Here is an 11,666-nt window from a genome sequence, read left to right as displayed (position 1 = left end):
AAGCGTTCTTCCTCCTCCGTCAAACACCGCCTGAGCGAGCCTAGGCGTCTCGAACCAGGACACCACCAGCGCTACAAGTCACGGCCAAGGTTGCGAGAATGAAAATTGGGAGTGGAATAGATAGAGAATAGAAGAGACTAGATGGCGAAATCAACCCCTGTCACTGCCTCTGCAAAGGTTCACCCTTCCAACGATCCCGAATTGGACCCGGACTCTTACGCCCTCGAGAAGTTCAGACTCTACGAAACCAGAGCGGTAATTATCCATTCATTCGTCACGCAATAATCTTTTACACAACCCATTAAATTAACCTATTTTGGAATTGCAATCGAAATCGCAGAGGTTTTACCTGATCGGAAGTGATCGGAGCAAGAGGTTCTTCCGAGTGTTGAAAATCGATCGATCAGAGCCGTCAGATCTGAATATCAGCCAAGACCCCGTCCTGTATTCACCCCAGGAGATCAAGAGCTTGCTTCAGCGGATTGCTGAGGGTAACAGAGCCATTGGCGGCCTCACTTTTGTCGCTAAGGTTTTCGGAATTGCTGGTTAGTACCTCTCTCTTCTCTCTCTTTCTCTCTGATCACGTGTATATGCATGTGTACTATATATATCTCAACCAATTCCTCTATCATTTCAAGGCTGCATCAAATTTCTCGAGTCTTACTACTTGATTCTCGTTACTAAACGTAGACAGATAGGTGCTATATGTGGCCATGCAATCTATAGCATCAAGGAGAGCCAATTGATAACCATTCCACATGTTTCAATCCAATCTGATTTAGCTCACTCTAAGACTGAGCTCAGGTAGATAACCCTTCCCAAGCGTTTACCACATCTAACAACATCAGTTTCTTACCATCACCTCCTCTCACTGCAGGTACAAAAAGCTTTTGTCTAGTGTCGATTTGACCAAGGATTTTTTCTATAGTTACACTTACCCTATAATGCAAAGTTTGCAAAAGAACGTATCTCCTAGCGAAGATGGAGGGATGTCGTATGATAATATATTTGTTTGGAATGCACATTTGACACAAGCAATCAGGTCAAGATGCAATAACACTATTTGGACCATAGCTTTAGTTCATGGTCATTTTAGGCAGGTATGTTACTTCCTTTCTGCCGTCCGTCATTCATTATAGTTTGTTTCTTGTTAAACGAAAGCCTACTTGCTCTTCTTTGAAGTATGCATTTTCATTAAAGATCCATGGTAAATTTACAATTATTTATAGTATACCTGCTGGTAGAGCAAGATGAAAAATGTCTTCACTTCACTATCACTGGAACTCGGGATAGAATAACAAGTGGTTAGCTTCAATACTAAAAAAAAAAATGTAGAAACATCCCAAACTCAACTTTGAACTTTGCTTGTATCCTCAGACAAGAAAATGAAAGAGAAAATAAATACATTTATGATTTTAGAAATATAAAAGATAATATTTTAGAAGTATTGTCCCCAAATTTCTTCTATAGAAATTAATAATTATGGCTAATTACTCGTAGAAATAAACACCTTTTATAATTTGTTTTCCTCACTTGAAATGCATCAGGTGAGTGTTCCACTCAAGTCAGCATTGAAAATGAACAAAACAAATTTGCCCTTTATAGAGGTTGTCATAAAGGTTTTGGAGGCATGAAAATTTGTGGGTTTCTAAAATCTAGAGGCCCTCAATAACTGGAGGCCTTATGCAAAGGGTTTTCTTGCACGGATTGTTCTACTCGCATGCTCTTCATCTGTCATGTAATACAGCGTTTGATCAAAACCACACAAAGGAAAACAATTGTTACTTGAGGTTGTGATAAAGGGAAAATACCTTTTGAATCTAGTGAACTTAGTGGACATTGAACGAGTTGAACAATTGATAGAGAAAATGAAAGTTGTGTAGCGAAAGAAGAGTTCTTCAAATGAAACAAAACAAAGGACCAAAGAGAACAAAGAAAATAAGATTTTTAGGTTACCTAGTAAACTAAGTGTGGTTTAGTAATATAAAATGGGCATGGAGATTGGGACAAGACAAATATGCACATACTGTCAGGTTCAATACGAGGATTCCCTGTCAAAATTGGATAGATTTGAACAATATCTATGGGTGTGGTTTATTTGCGATCCTTAGTTATCCTCCATTGCCTTTACCCACTTTTATTACGTTATTTTGCTGTCTTGTCAATTAGTTTAACTATTCACAACAATTGTTATTGTATAATTTGAATTGTGGTTCTAAAAANTTGNAGAGTCGTCTATCAATTTTTGGAAGAGACTTCAGTGTTTCCTTGATTTCTAGACGATCTAGACATTTTGCAGGGACACGGTAAGCTCTTATTTTTATATTTTATTCATGTTTTTCTTATTTCACAGTTGATTCAAATGTCATGAATCACTATGATAATTTAAATTAGATAAGTGTTCTCTGTGTTTTTGTGATTATATTTTAATTTCATCCTTAGAGATGTTTTGTTAAATTTCTAGCTATATATCATTTTTTTTTCAAATTATATATTAATATAATATTATTCCTCTCTTTCTCTGTGATGATTAATGGTAGAACTAACATTGTAAAATTTCCCAACTAGTCAACTTTTTTCTAAAGCAATTTTCTATAAGGATTATTTTATAATTATAGAAATAAAGTCCAAATCCTTTATAATAAGGAAAAATTGGGTTATATATGTATTATTAGGGACATTTTTATTCCAATTTCATATCTTTGTTACCAGAGGATGTCAAAGGTCTTCTATTTATTTATTGTCATGTTTCCGTTTTCTTAATACAAATAAAACACTTGTGTTGTCTCCTAAACACATTTCAACTAAATGTCTCTCTCTTTCCTATAGTTTAACAGTTTGAATGACTAGTCAACTGCAAAGCAACAGTGGTTGATTGGATGGATGATGGTTGCAGTTCCTTCCACAATGAGAAAATACTCATTAAAGACCATGCTAGACCATTCTATAAATTGCTTTTTTGGTATAATTTTAAAAGAGGAAGAATATTCTAAATTTTTATTGTTTCAAGATGTACGGAAGTGACTATCCTTACAAGTCTTAGTTTTATCCTACATTTGAACTATAATTTTTTATGGGCCGCCTAAGTCCAACATTAAGCAATATGAGATACTCCGTTCGTTTCCTTAATAGCTAGCTTTTGAGGGTGGATTTTCCGAGTGCTTGGATGTATAAATTGGTATCAAAGTTAGTTGTCAATGTATTTGAAAGGGCTATCTGTGGAGGGTTTTGACCGGTTAAGGGTTCTGGCAATGGAGAGTCGTGTGAATTATCACTAAGTGAAATGTGGTAGAGTAAAAGCCGGTTATGATTCTTTGCTATAGTTTCTCACCATGTGTGTCCCTCTCCCATTTAACTGTTCTGCACTTTTAGTTTATTCTGAGATATCCGTGTTTGACTATGCCAACTCAGTCATGTCTCCGAAGTTTGAATTCATGCATGCTTTATTTTTCTTCTCATTCCACATTGATGATACACATTATCCAATTTTTTTCTTTTCTCATGTCCTTTACATTACCTAGATCTGATGATCATAACTCTGCTTTAAGGGAACATTTTTACGTCTTTATTTGTCCTGTGGTTATGCTGATTAGGTATAGAAATGAAATGAATTCATTTCTCTAAAAAATGATCTCAACATCTTCCATGTGGGGTAAACGTGTTTCGAAAATGATTAGGGAACTATTATTATCGTGTTCCTTATTCTCCTTTTTGTACACCTAGGTTTCATTCTTAGTTTTGAATTTGTTTTTTTGGTAGCCTGTTGTTTTCAACTTGTTCACCTAACTTCTCACTGGTCTGCATTTGCAAAAGAGGTCTAGCTTTACACATTCTAAGTAAAGAATTTAACTTCATGATCTGTCCTTATGCATTCAGTCTTAAATTAGTTAGGTAGATTTGGGAGCATTTTATTGTGATTCTTGCCTAATTCAGCTTATCATTCCTCTATTTTTCAAGTTCTCTTTTTCTGAGCTTGGTGAAATATGGTTTTTCAATTGTTTAAGCTGTGATGATAGTCGTATGTATGTTGTATATTTGACTAATTACAGGCTTTGCATCGTTTGGTGCAATTTGATGGAATGATTAGTACCACATTTCTCTTATGTAATGAGTTTTGTTGCACTGGATTGTTTTTCGTAGACTTATTTATCATTAATTTTTTTGCAAGGGAAACTTCTACTCTTCTAAATAATTTTCCCTAGAACTATGATTTTTTATCCTATTTTCATTTCTTGCCCTTGTTTTATTCCATAGGATTGTTTATTTTAGATTTTACAGTGGTTCCTGAGCCAAAGTTTTGATTTTGTGGTTATTATAGTTAGAGCAGAGTTCATAGTACACAATTGGTTGAACATTTGCTGATACTTGTTCTCTACAATTTTAGGAGTTTGTGTTGGTTTGATTGGAATATATATGAATTAAACATGGAAATATTCTTTGATATCATGAATTATCTGAATTTTGAGCTGATGTTTGGTTTTACATTGTGTCTATCTGGCTATAACAGTAATGGTTAAATTAATTTTCTCTGAATGAAAATTTTCTGCAGTTACTTGAAAAGGGGTGTTAATGACCGGGGGAGGGTTGCTAATGATGTTGAGACAGAGCAGATTGTCCTTGATGAAGAAGCTGGCTCTTGCAAGGGGAAAATGAGTTCAGTTGTGCAAATGCGTGGATCAATACCACTTTTTTGGTCACAAGAAGCATCAAGATTTAGCCCTAAGCCTGACATAATTTGTACGAAATAGTTGAGATTAATATTTATCTTGTTCATTGTTCAATTTCATGCTGTTATAAACTATAATGCAGGAAGTTCTCTGATTTTTTGTTCTTTCTTTTCCTTTTTGACTTCCAGTGCAGAGGTATGATCCGACATATGAAGCAACTAAATTGCATTTTGAAGACCTTGCTAAGAGATATGGCAATCCAATTATTGTTCTGAATCTGATTAAGGTAATTCCTCAAATAAAAATAGTTAGTTAGTGCGGAAAAAGTTAGTAAATATCTATGTACTTGTTAATTGATTCCTTTTTTCTTTTAGCAAGGGACCTACATCTATTTGCACCCTGGTTCTTGTAGTGAAAATTGATTTCTGTCCATGTCCCATGCTTCTACCAAATTACTTCCCATTTGAAATTTGAATTTCAATCTAGCAAGTTCTTTTCATTCATCACATCATATCATATGTGCAAATTGCAAATGAATAAAGATGTAAAAGAAACGCCTAACACACTGCTAACAGTGCCAAGCATGGTAGAATTTTTTTAGCTACTGTCTTTAGCTCTGAATCCTCTACCGAATATGGTTCTTTGTTACATGTGTTTGCATTAATGAATTGCTTCTTTTGTAAAATAGAAAATATTTTATAGTTTCTTGTAGCTCATTTAAAAGATGAAATGCAGACAGTTGAGAAAAGGCCTCGAGAAATGATGCTGAGACGTGAATTTGCAAGTGCTGTTGGTTATCTTAACCAAATTCTACCAGTAGAGAACCATCTTAGATTTATTCACTGGGACTTTCACAAATTTGCAAAAAGGTAAGCCTACTGTGCTTTATCTCTTAGTCTCACAGTGNTGGTCTTTTACTTTTCCTNCATTTCAAACATATATGTGACTATTCTATATTCTTCTGTGCCGTTTTCAAAGCAAGTCTGCCAATGTTTTAGCAGTTTTAGGAGCTGTAGCAAGTGAAGCGCTTGATTTAACTGGTTTTTACTACAGTGGTAAACCCAGTATAATAAAGAGAGCCAACAAGAGTAATCGAACTAGCACAGGAAGGTATGATCTATCATTGAAATTGTTACTTGACATTCAATACAGTTTTTCTTGTTTTTTTACATATTTTTTTTTTTTCGAATTGTAACTCTTAACATGGAATTACATTTTTTACTATCCAGTGTTGTCGTCTATCCAGTATTAAAAAAATGCAGGGTCCTGTTACCTTTTCCACCTCATACTTCTGCTATGAGATTTGACCACCTGCTGCTCTAGAGCCCTCACTGTTAATATATGCTCTTTCCAGAATTAAGAAACATAGAACTAGAAGTCTCCACGAAAATCATGAACTTGTTGAATAAATTCATGTCCTTTCTTGTTTTGATCTTGCACCTCTTAAGGTTTTGATCTATACTTAAGCTTTCCTGTGTTATCTATTTTTGGACTTTGAACATGAAGTTTGTTTCCGGTTGTCTTTTCATTTTTGTTTGTTTCACTTCAGTTTTGGATTATTGAGAAGTGGACTTAATCTGTAATGAATTGATGACAATTTCTGATAACGATGGAAAGCTAGGCCTTAGTAGTAATCAAGGTTATCAAACTCGCGAGTTAACTCGTTAACTCAGACGAGTTTACGTTTCCAGTTCTAGCTTCCAAGTTAACTCGGAAGCAAACTCGGTTTTTGAATAAACTCAGTGGAATCATAACTGAACCCAGTGGGATCGGTTAGAATTGCGATTTTGAAATGATTTTTCAAGTTTGAAATAGGGAGAAATGAAGAAAGAGGAAGTCCTTTTGAGTTCAGGGCGTTGTCACATTCAGTTGCCGTTCGTGGTCGCACTTTGGCTCGCGTTGGCTGATCACCTGGTTCGTGCTCACCATTCACCTAGCTCATGGTCGCACTCTGTTCTCCTAGTTCGGGCTCGCCGTCGTGCTCGTTGCTCCAGATCTCGCCTCCTTTGAGCTCTGCTTGTGGAGTGAAGCTTTTTTATTTTAATGTTACAACCCCTAAATGGCATTGTTTTTGCTTTTATTAAAGAAATTAAATAGTTAGGGTTTTATTAAAGAAACGAAATCCACTCCAATGTTTTGTGTTTCTATCTTCGATGTTTATATTTTTTATTTTAGCATATAAATATTTAATACTAAAGTAAAGCTGAAACCTCTTCTGTCACTTATTATTTTGGATGAACGGACCTTCCTTCATGGTCCAAAATAATAAGTGATAGAAGACGATTCAACTTTACTTTAGTATTAAATATTTATATGCTAAAATTAAAAAACATAAACACCAAAGATAGAAACTCCACAAAGAGACTGACACTAACCATCAGAATAAAAAAGATAATATTAGTAGTGACGCACCACATTTTCAGAGTGGAGTTCTTCGTACCAACTGCATTGACTGCTTGGACCGTACAAATGTTGCCCAGTATGCATATGGTCTTCAAGCTTTAGGACGCCAGCTCCATGTAATGGGTTTGACTGATGTGCCCAAAGTGGATCCTGATAGTAGTATCGCTGCAGCTCTAATGGATATGTATCAAAGCATGGGGGATGCTCTTGCTCAGCAGTATGGTGGTTCAGCAGCTCACAATACTGTATGACATTTTATGAGATTCTCCTTCACAAATATCTAGTCTCCGTGTTCTTCTGCTGTTTGCTATAATACATGTGCATATATTTTGGTGAATGACAGGTGTTTCCGGAGAGGCAGGGAAAGTGGAAAGCAACAACACAATCAAGAGAGTTTTTGAAGTCCATAAAACGATATTATAGCAATGCTTACACAGATGGTGAAAAGCAAGATGCAATAAACTTGTATTATTCCTCTGTCCCTTGGTTAATCTAGTGTTTGAATAAATAATCAATATTTTAAATATTTAACATATTGTTCTTTTTCCAGATTTTTAGGTTACTTCCAACCACATGAAGGGAAACCTGCTCTGTGGGAGCTGGATTCAGATTATTATCTCCATGTATCTGGGGTTGGGGATGATCTAATTCCTGAGAAGTGGTGNGTCATCCTAGTTAAATTGGCTGATATTAAAATCCATNAGTGACANGCACATGCTTCTATGATATTTAGAATTGATTTTCTCATTTCTTTTGTATGTAAATACAGTTTCTATTGTTTATTTTCCCTATCAGTTCAAATTTTCTTCCTGAATTTTTCAGTTCTGAACCGAATCCTAAGCCTTCTGAAAGTGGTGAAATAGTATTCACCCCAATACCAGCTTGCAGAGAAGACTTTTTACGGATAAAGTTGACATCGTTTGACAAGTTAATTGAGAAGACCTGCAGTACAATTAAAAATGTAAGACTATGCTCTGAACCTGATCAGAGACCAGGTGGGAGTTCTGGAAACAGTGGAGTGTCACCTGATGCAGCGTAATTTCTCTTATTCCGAGTCACTGTTTAATGATTTTTATTTCTCGTTTATTGTACTTTTTATAGATGCTGCCCTTTTCTCGTCATTTTCTGACATGCATATGTAAATTTTGGAATTTTTCTTGCCATTCCACTTAAATACCTGTTCCTGTAGCTTTGGTTCTTACTATAAGACAAAAGTAGCTGATTTTGTCTCTCCCTGCTTCTTAGTACTTACTTGACCGGTTTTATCATTTCAAAAATAATGTTAGGACTGGAAATGTGGGCTTACATTTTGAAACTAGGCCCAGGATTTGGAGAGTGCAGGAGAGGAGAAACAAGGGTGTGAATAAAAATGCTGATGTGGCAAAGGGTGTAACAAAATTAGTTAAGGAGTGAGAAGAAGTTGGAATATAGAGGGGAGGAGAATGAGAAGAGAGGATACGAAAATATATTGTGGAATTCTGTTATGGTTTGGAGGTGCTAACTTGTCTAGAGGATGCGGCAGTAGAAATCACCATCCTACTGTATTTTCTGTTTCATTTTGGAAATAATCCATATATTCTCTCATTTTCCCTGTTTCTTCTTCTACTTTTTGGGTCTCTGACATAATTGGTCCGCATGCCATATTATTGTCCTGTGCTTTTTAGCTTCTGTCCCTTCAACTAATTTTCTATCAATGCTCAGGAATCTAATTGAGATAGTTTTGTTTGATTGGTTTATGAATGCCTATTACATTTTGCGATTATGAATGAATAATTCACCGCATGTTTAGTTCAGATTCTAACTAACACAAGCAGCAAAATGTCGGATTCCTTTCAATCAACTCCCTCTGATGTCAAACAACATCTAATAGAAGCAATCCATTAATCCGCTTGATAATTTTGGTAGATTAATTAGAAGACAATCTCTCTTGAAAGTAAGATTAGAATCACCATTTCTAGATGAATGTAAATTCTGTTTAACTTAGTTGCCATGTAAGCCATTCCTTCCACCCTAACCATGTACATCATCATTTTGTATGGAAATAGTGGGTAGAATTTATGACTAGTTGAGATGCAAAAGCTATTCAGTGATCTAAGTAACTTGAGGTAATTTTGTCGAGAAAATGATTGTTTGTTAATCCCCAGTGAGATACAGCTAAAAAGCCCGAATTGGCTTTTTGGCCAGAGAAAGTACGAAGAGGGTTCCTCTGCTGCAAAAGTAGCTTCTCATGAAACTGACGTTGAAGGATCTCATGCTAATGGATTTTGTGACTTGAATTGGCTTTCTTCTGGCAGTGATATGAATGAAGAGGATGTTTTCCAAAGGTATATATCTTAAAAGTTCATTATCCTTGTGTGACTTCATTGCACCTTCCATTTTTCCTTTGATGATCAGTATCCCATTTGATTATTTTTCTGTTGGCTAACTTTTGCACTGTAGGTCGCTATAAAACTCATTTGTATGTTTACATTGTGCGTTGTGATTTTTTTAGCTCTAGACAGAGCTGCCGTGCTGATAATGGGGAACAGGCTTGGTGCATTTGAATTTGATCCGTTAAGTTCAGCTGGTGCTCTTAATATTTTAAGTGACCACGAATAATTCTAAACTTGTTTATTTTCTACAATTAAGAAGTAAATTCATGCTACAGTTGGTTTAAATTATAATGAATGAAGGATTTCTTTAAAAAAATTATGAACTGCTTGTCTAGGATCTTCTGTATTCAAAACTACCTGAAATCCCATTCTTCATTGGTTGGGAATCCAGTGTTTTCTCTTCGGGCATATTAACACTGTAGACAGCCCCACATTCTTTGTTCTCACTTGATGCCTTCAGTTTGTTCAGTTTACAGATAATGCTATTTTTATACTTTTAATCTGGTAGGTACCTTGCAATGACCTCAGCAAATGAGGCGAATGGGTGGTATGGAGGTAGTCTCCTCGGCGATCAAGATGAAAGCAGTGAGATATATAAACATTATGCCGAGCTATGTCAAAAGAAAGCGCTGTCAGAGGTACAAATCTCTCCTTTAGTTTAAGTACATGCTGGGTTGATTGGCATGTTATATTTTTAGTAAGAAATGACAAATAAATATGTAATGAAGCAGATAAAATAGCATCTGATATGCATGTTTGCTGTCAAAATGTAGTTTTTACCCCCTTTATCCTTGGCATGCATGCAGCAGGGACCTGCCTTGGAACTTTTCCAAAATGACTCTGAGAGGGAGCAACACTACGCAGCTGCTTTAAGCACGAGTTCATATGAAATTTTTAATGATACTAGCGTTGCGACAGAAATAGAAGCAGCTCTAAAGGAGTATGACCAAGTTGGTACTGACCTTGGGATCATTCCCAGATCTTGTAAATTCTTTGCTGATGATCCGAGTTGGCTTACAAGATGGTTAACTGGGGAAGAAAAACTACAAAGGATATGATGGGTTATTATTTTGATATGTATAATTTGAACATTTATTTCTGTACTATTTTAACTCGTAGTTCCTTATACAAAAGACGTTGTCAGTTTTCTTATCATTTCTATACCTAATCAGCATAACCACAGGACAAATAAAGACGTAAAAATGTTCCCTTAAAGCAGAGTTATGATCATCAGATCTAGGTAATGGAAAGGACATGAGAAAATAAAACAATTGGATAATGTGTATCATCAATGTGGAATGAGAAGAAAAATAAAGCATGCATGAATTCAAACTTCGGAGACATGACTGAGTTGGCATAGTCAAACACAGATATCTCAGAATAAACTAAAAGTGCACAACAGTTAAATGGTGAGAAACTAGAGCAAATAATCATAACCGGCTTTTACTCTACCACATTTCACTTAGTGATAATTCACACGACTCTCCATTGCCAGAACCCTTAACCAGTCAAAACCCTCCACAGATAGCCCTTTCAAATACATTGACAACCAACTTTGATATCAATTTATACATCCAACCACTCGGGAAATCCACCCTCAAAAGCTAGCTATTAAGGAATAAAACTAAGACTTGTAAGGATAGTCACTTCCGTACATCTTGACACAATAGAAACTTAGAATATTCTTCCTCTTTTAAAATTATACCAAAAAAGCAATTTATAGAATGGTCTAGCATGGTCTCTAATGAGTATTTTCTCATTGTGGAAGGAACTGCAATCATCATCCATCCAATCAACCACTGTTGCTTTGCAGTTGACTAGTCATTAGGAAAGAGAGACATTTATTCAAATGTGTTTATGAGACAACACAAGTGTTTTATTTGTATTAAGAAAACGGAAACAGGACAATAAATAAATAGAAGAGCTTTGACATCCTCTGGTAACAAAGATATGAAATTGGAATAAAAATGTCCCTAATAATACNTATATAACCCAATTTTTCCTTATTATAAAGGATTTGGACTTTATTTCTATAATTATAAAATAATCCTTATAGAAAATTGCTTTAGAAAAAAGTTGACTAGTTGGGAAATTTTACAATGTTAGTTCTACCATTAATCATCACAGAGAAAGAGANGAATAATATTATATTAATATATAATTTGAAAAAAAAAATCATATATAGCTAGAAATTTAACAAAACACCTCTAAAGATAAATTAAAA

The 11,666-nt window shown here is 35.2% G+C and overlaps 1 pseudogene; it reads left to right on the top strand.

Annotated features, from left to right (window-relative positions):
- On the top strand, positions 1 to 10,597 carry LOC106753532 (annotated as a pseudogene).
- Positions 10,598 to 11,666: the final 1,069 nt, after the last annotated feature.

The sequence above is a fragment of the Vigna radiata genome, unplaced genomic scaffold, assembly GCF_000741045.1.
Source record: "Vigna radiata var. radiata cultivar VC1973A unplaced genomic scaffold, Vradiata_ver6 scaffold_137, whole genome shotgun sequence".
Classification (NCBI taxonomy): domain Eukaryota; kingdom Viridiplantae; phylum Streptophyta; class Magnoliopsida; order Fabales; family Fabaceae; genus Vigna; species Vigna radiata.
This window is presented reverse-complemented; position numbering and strand designations above follow the sequence as displayed.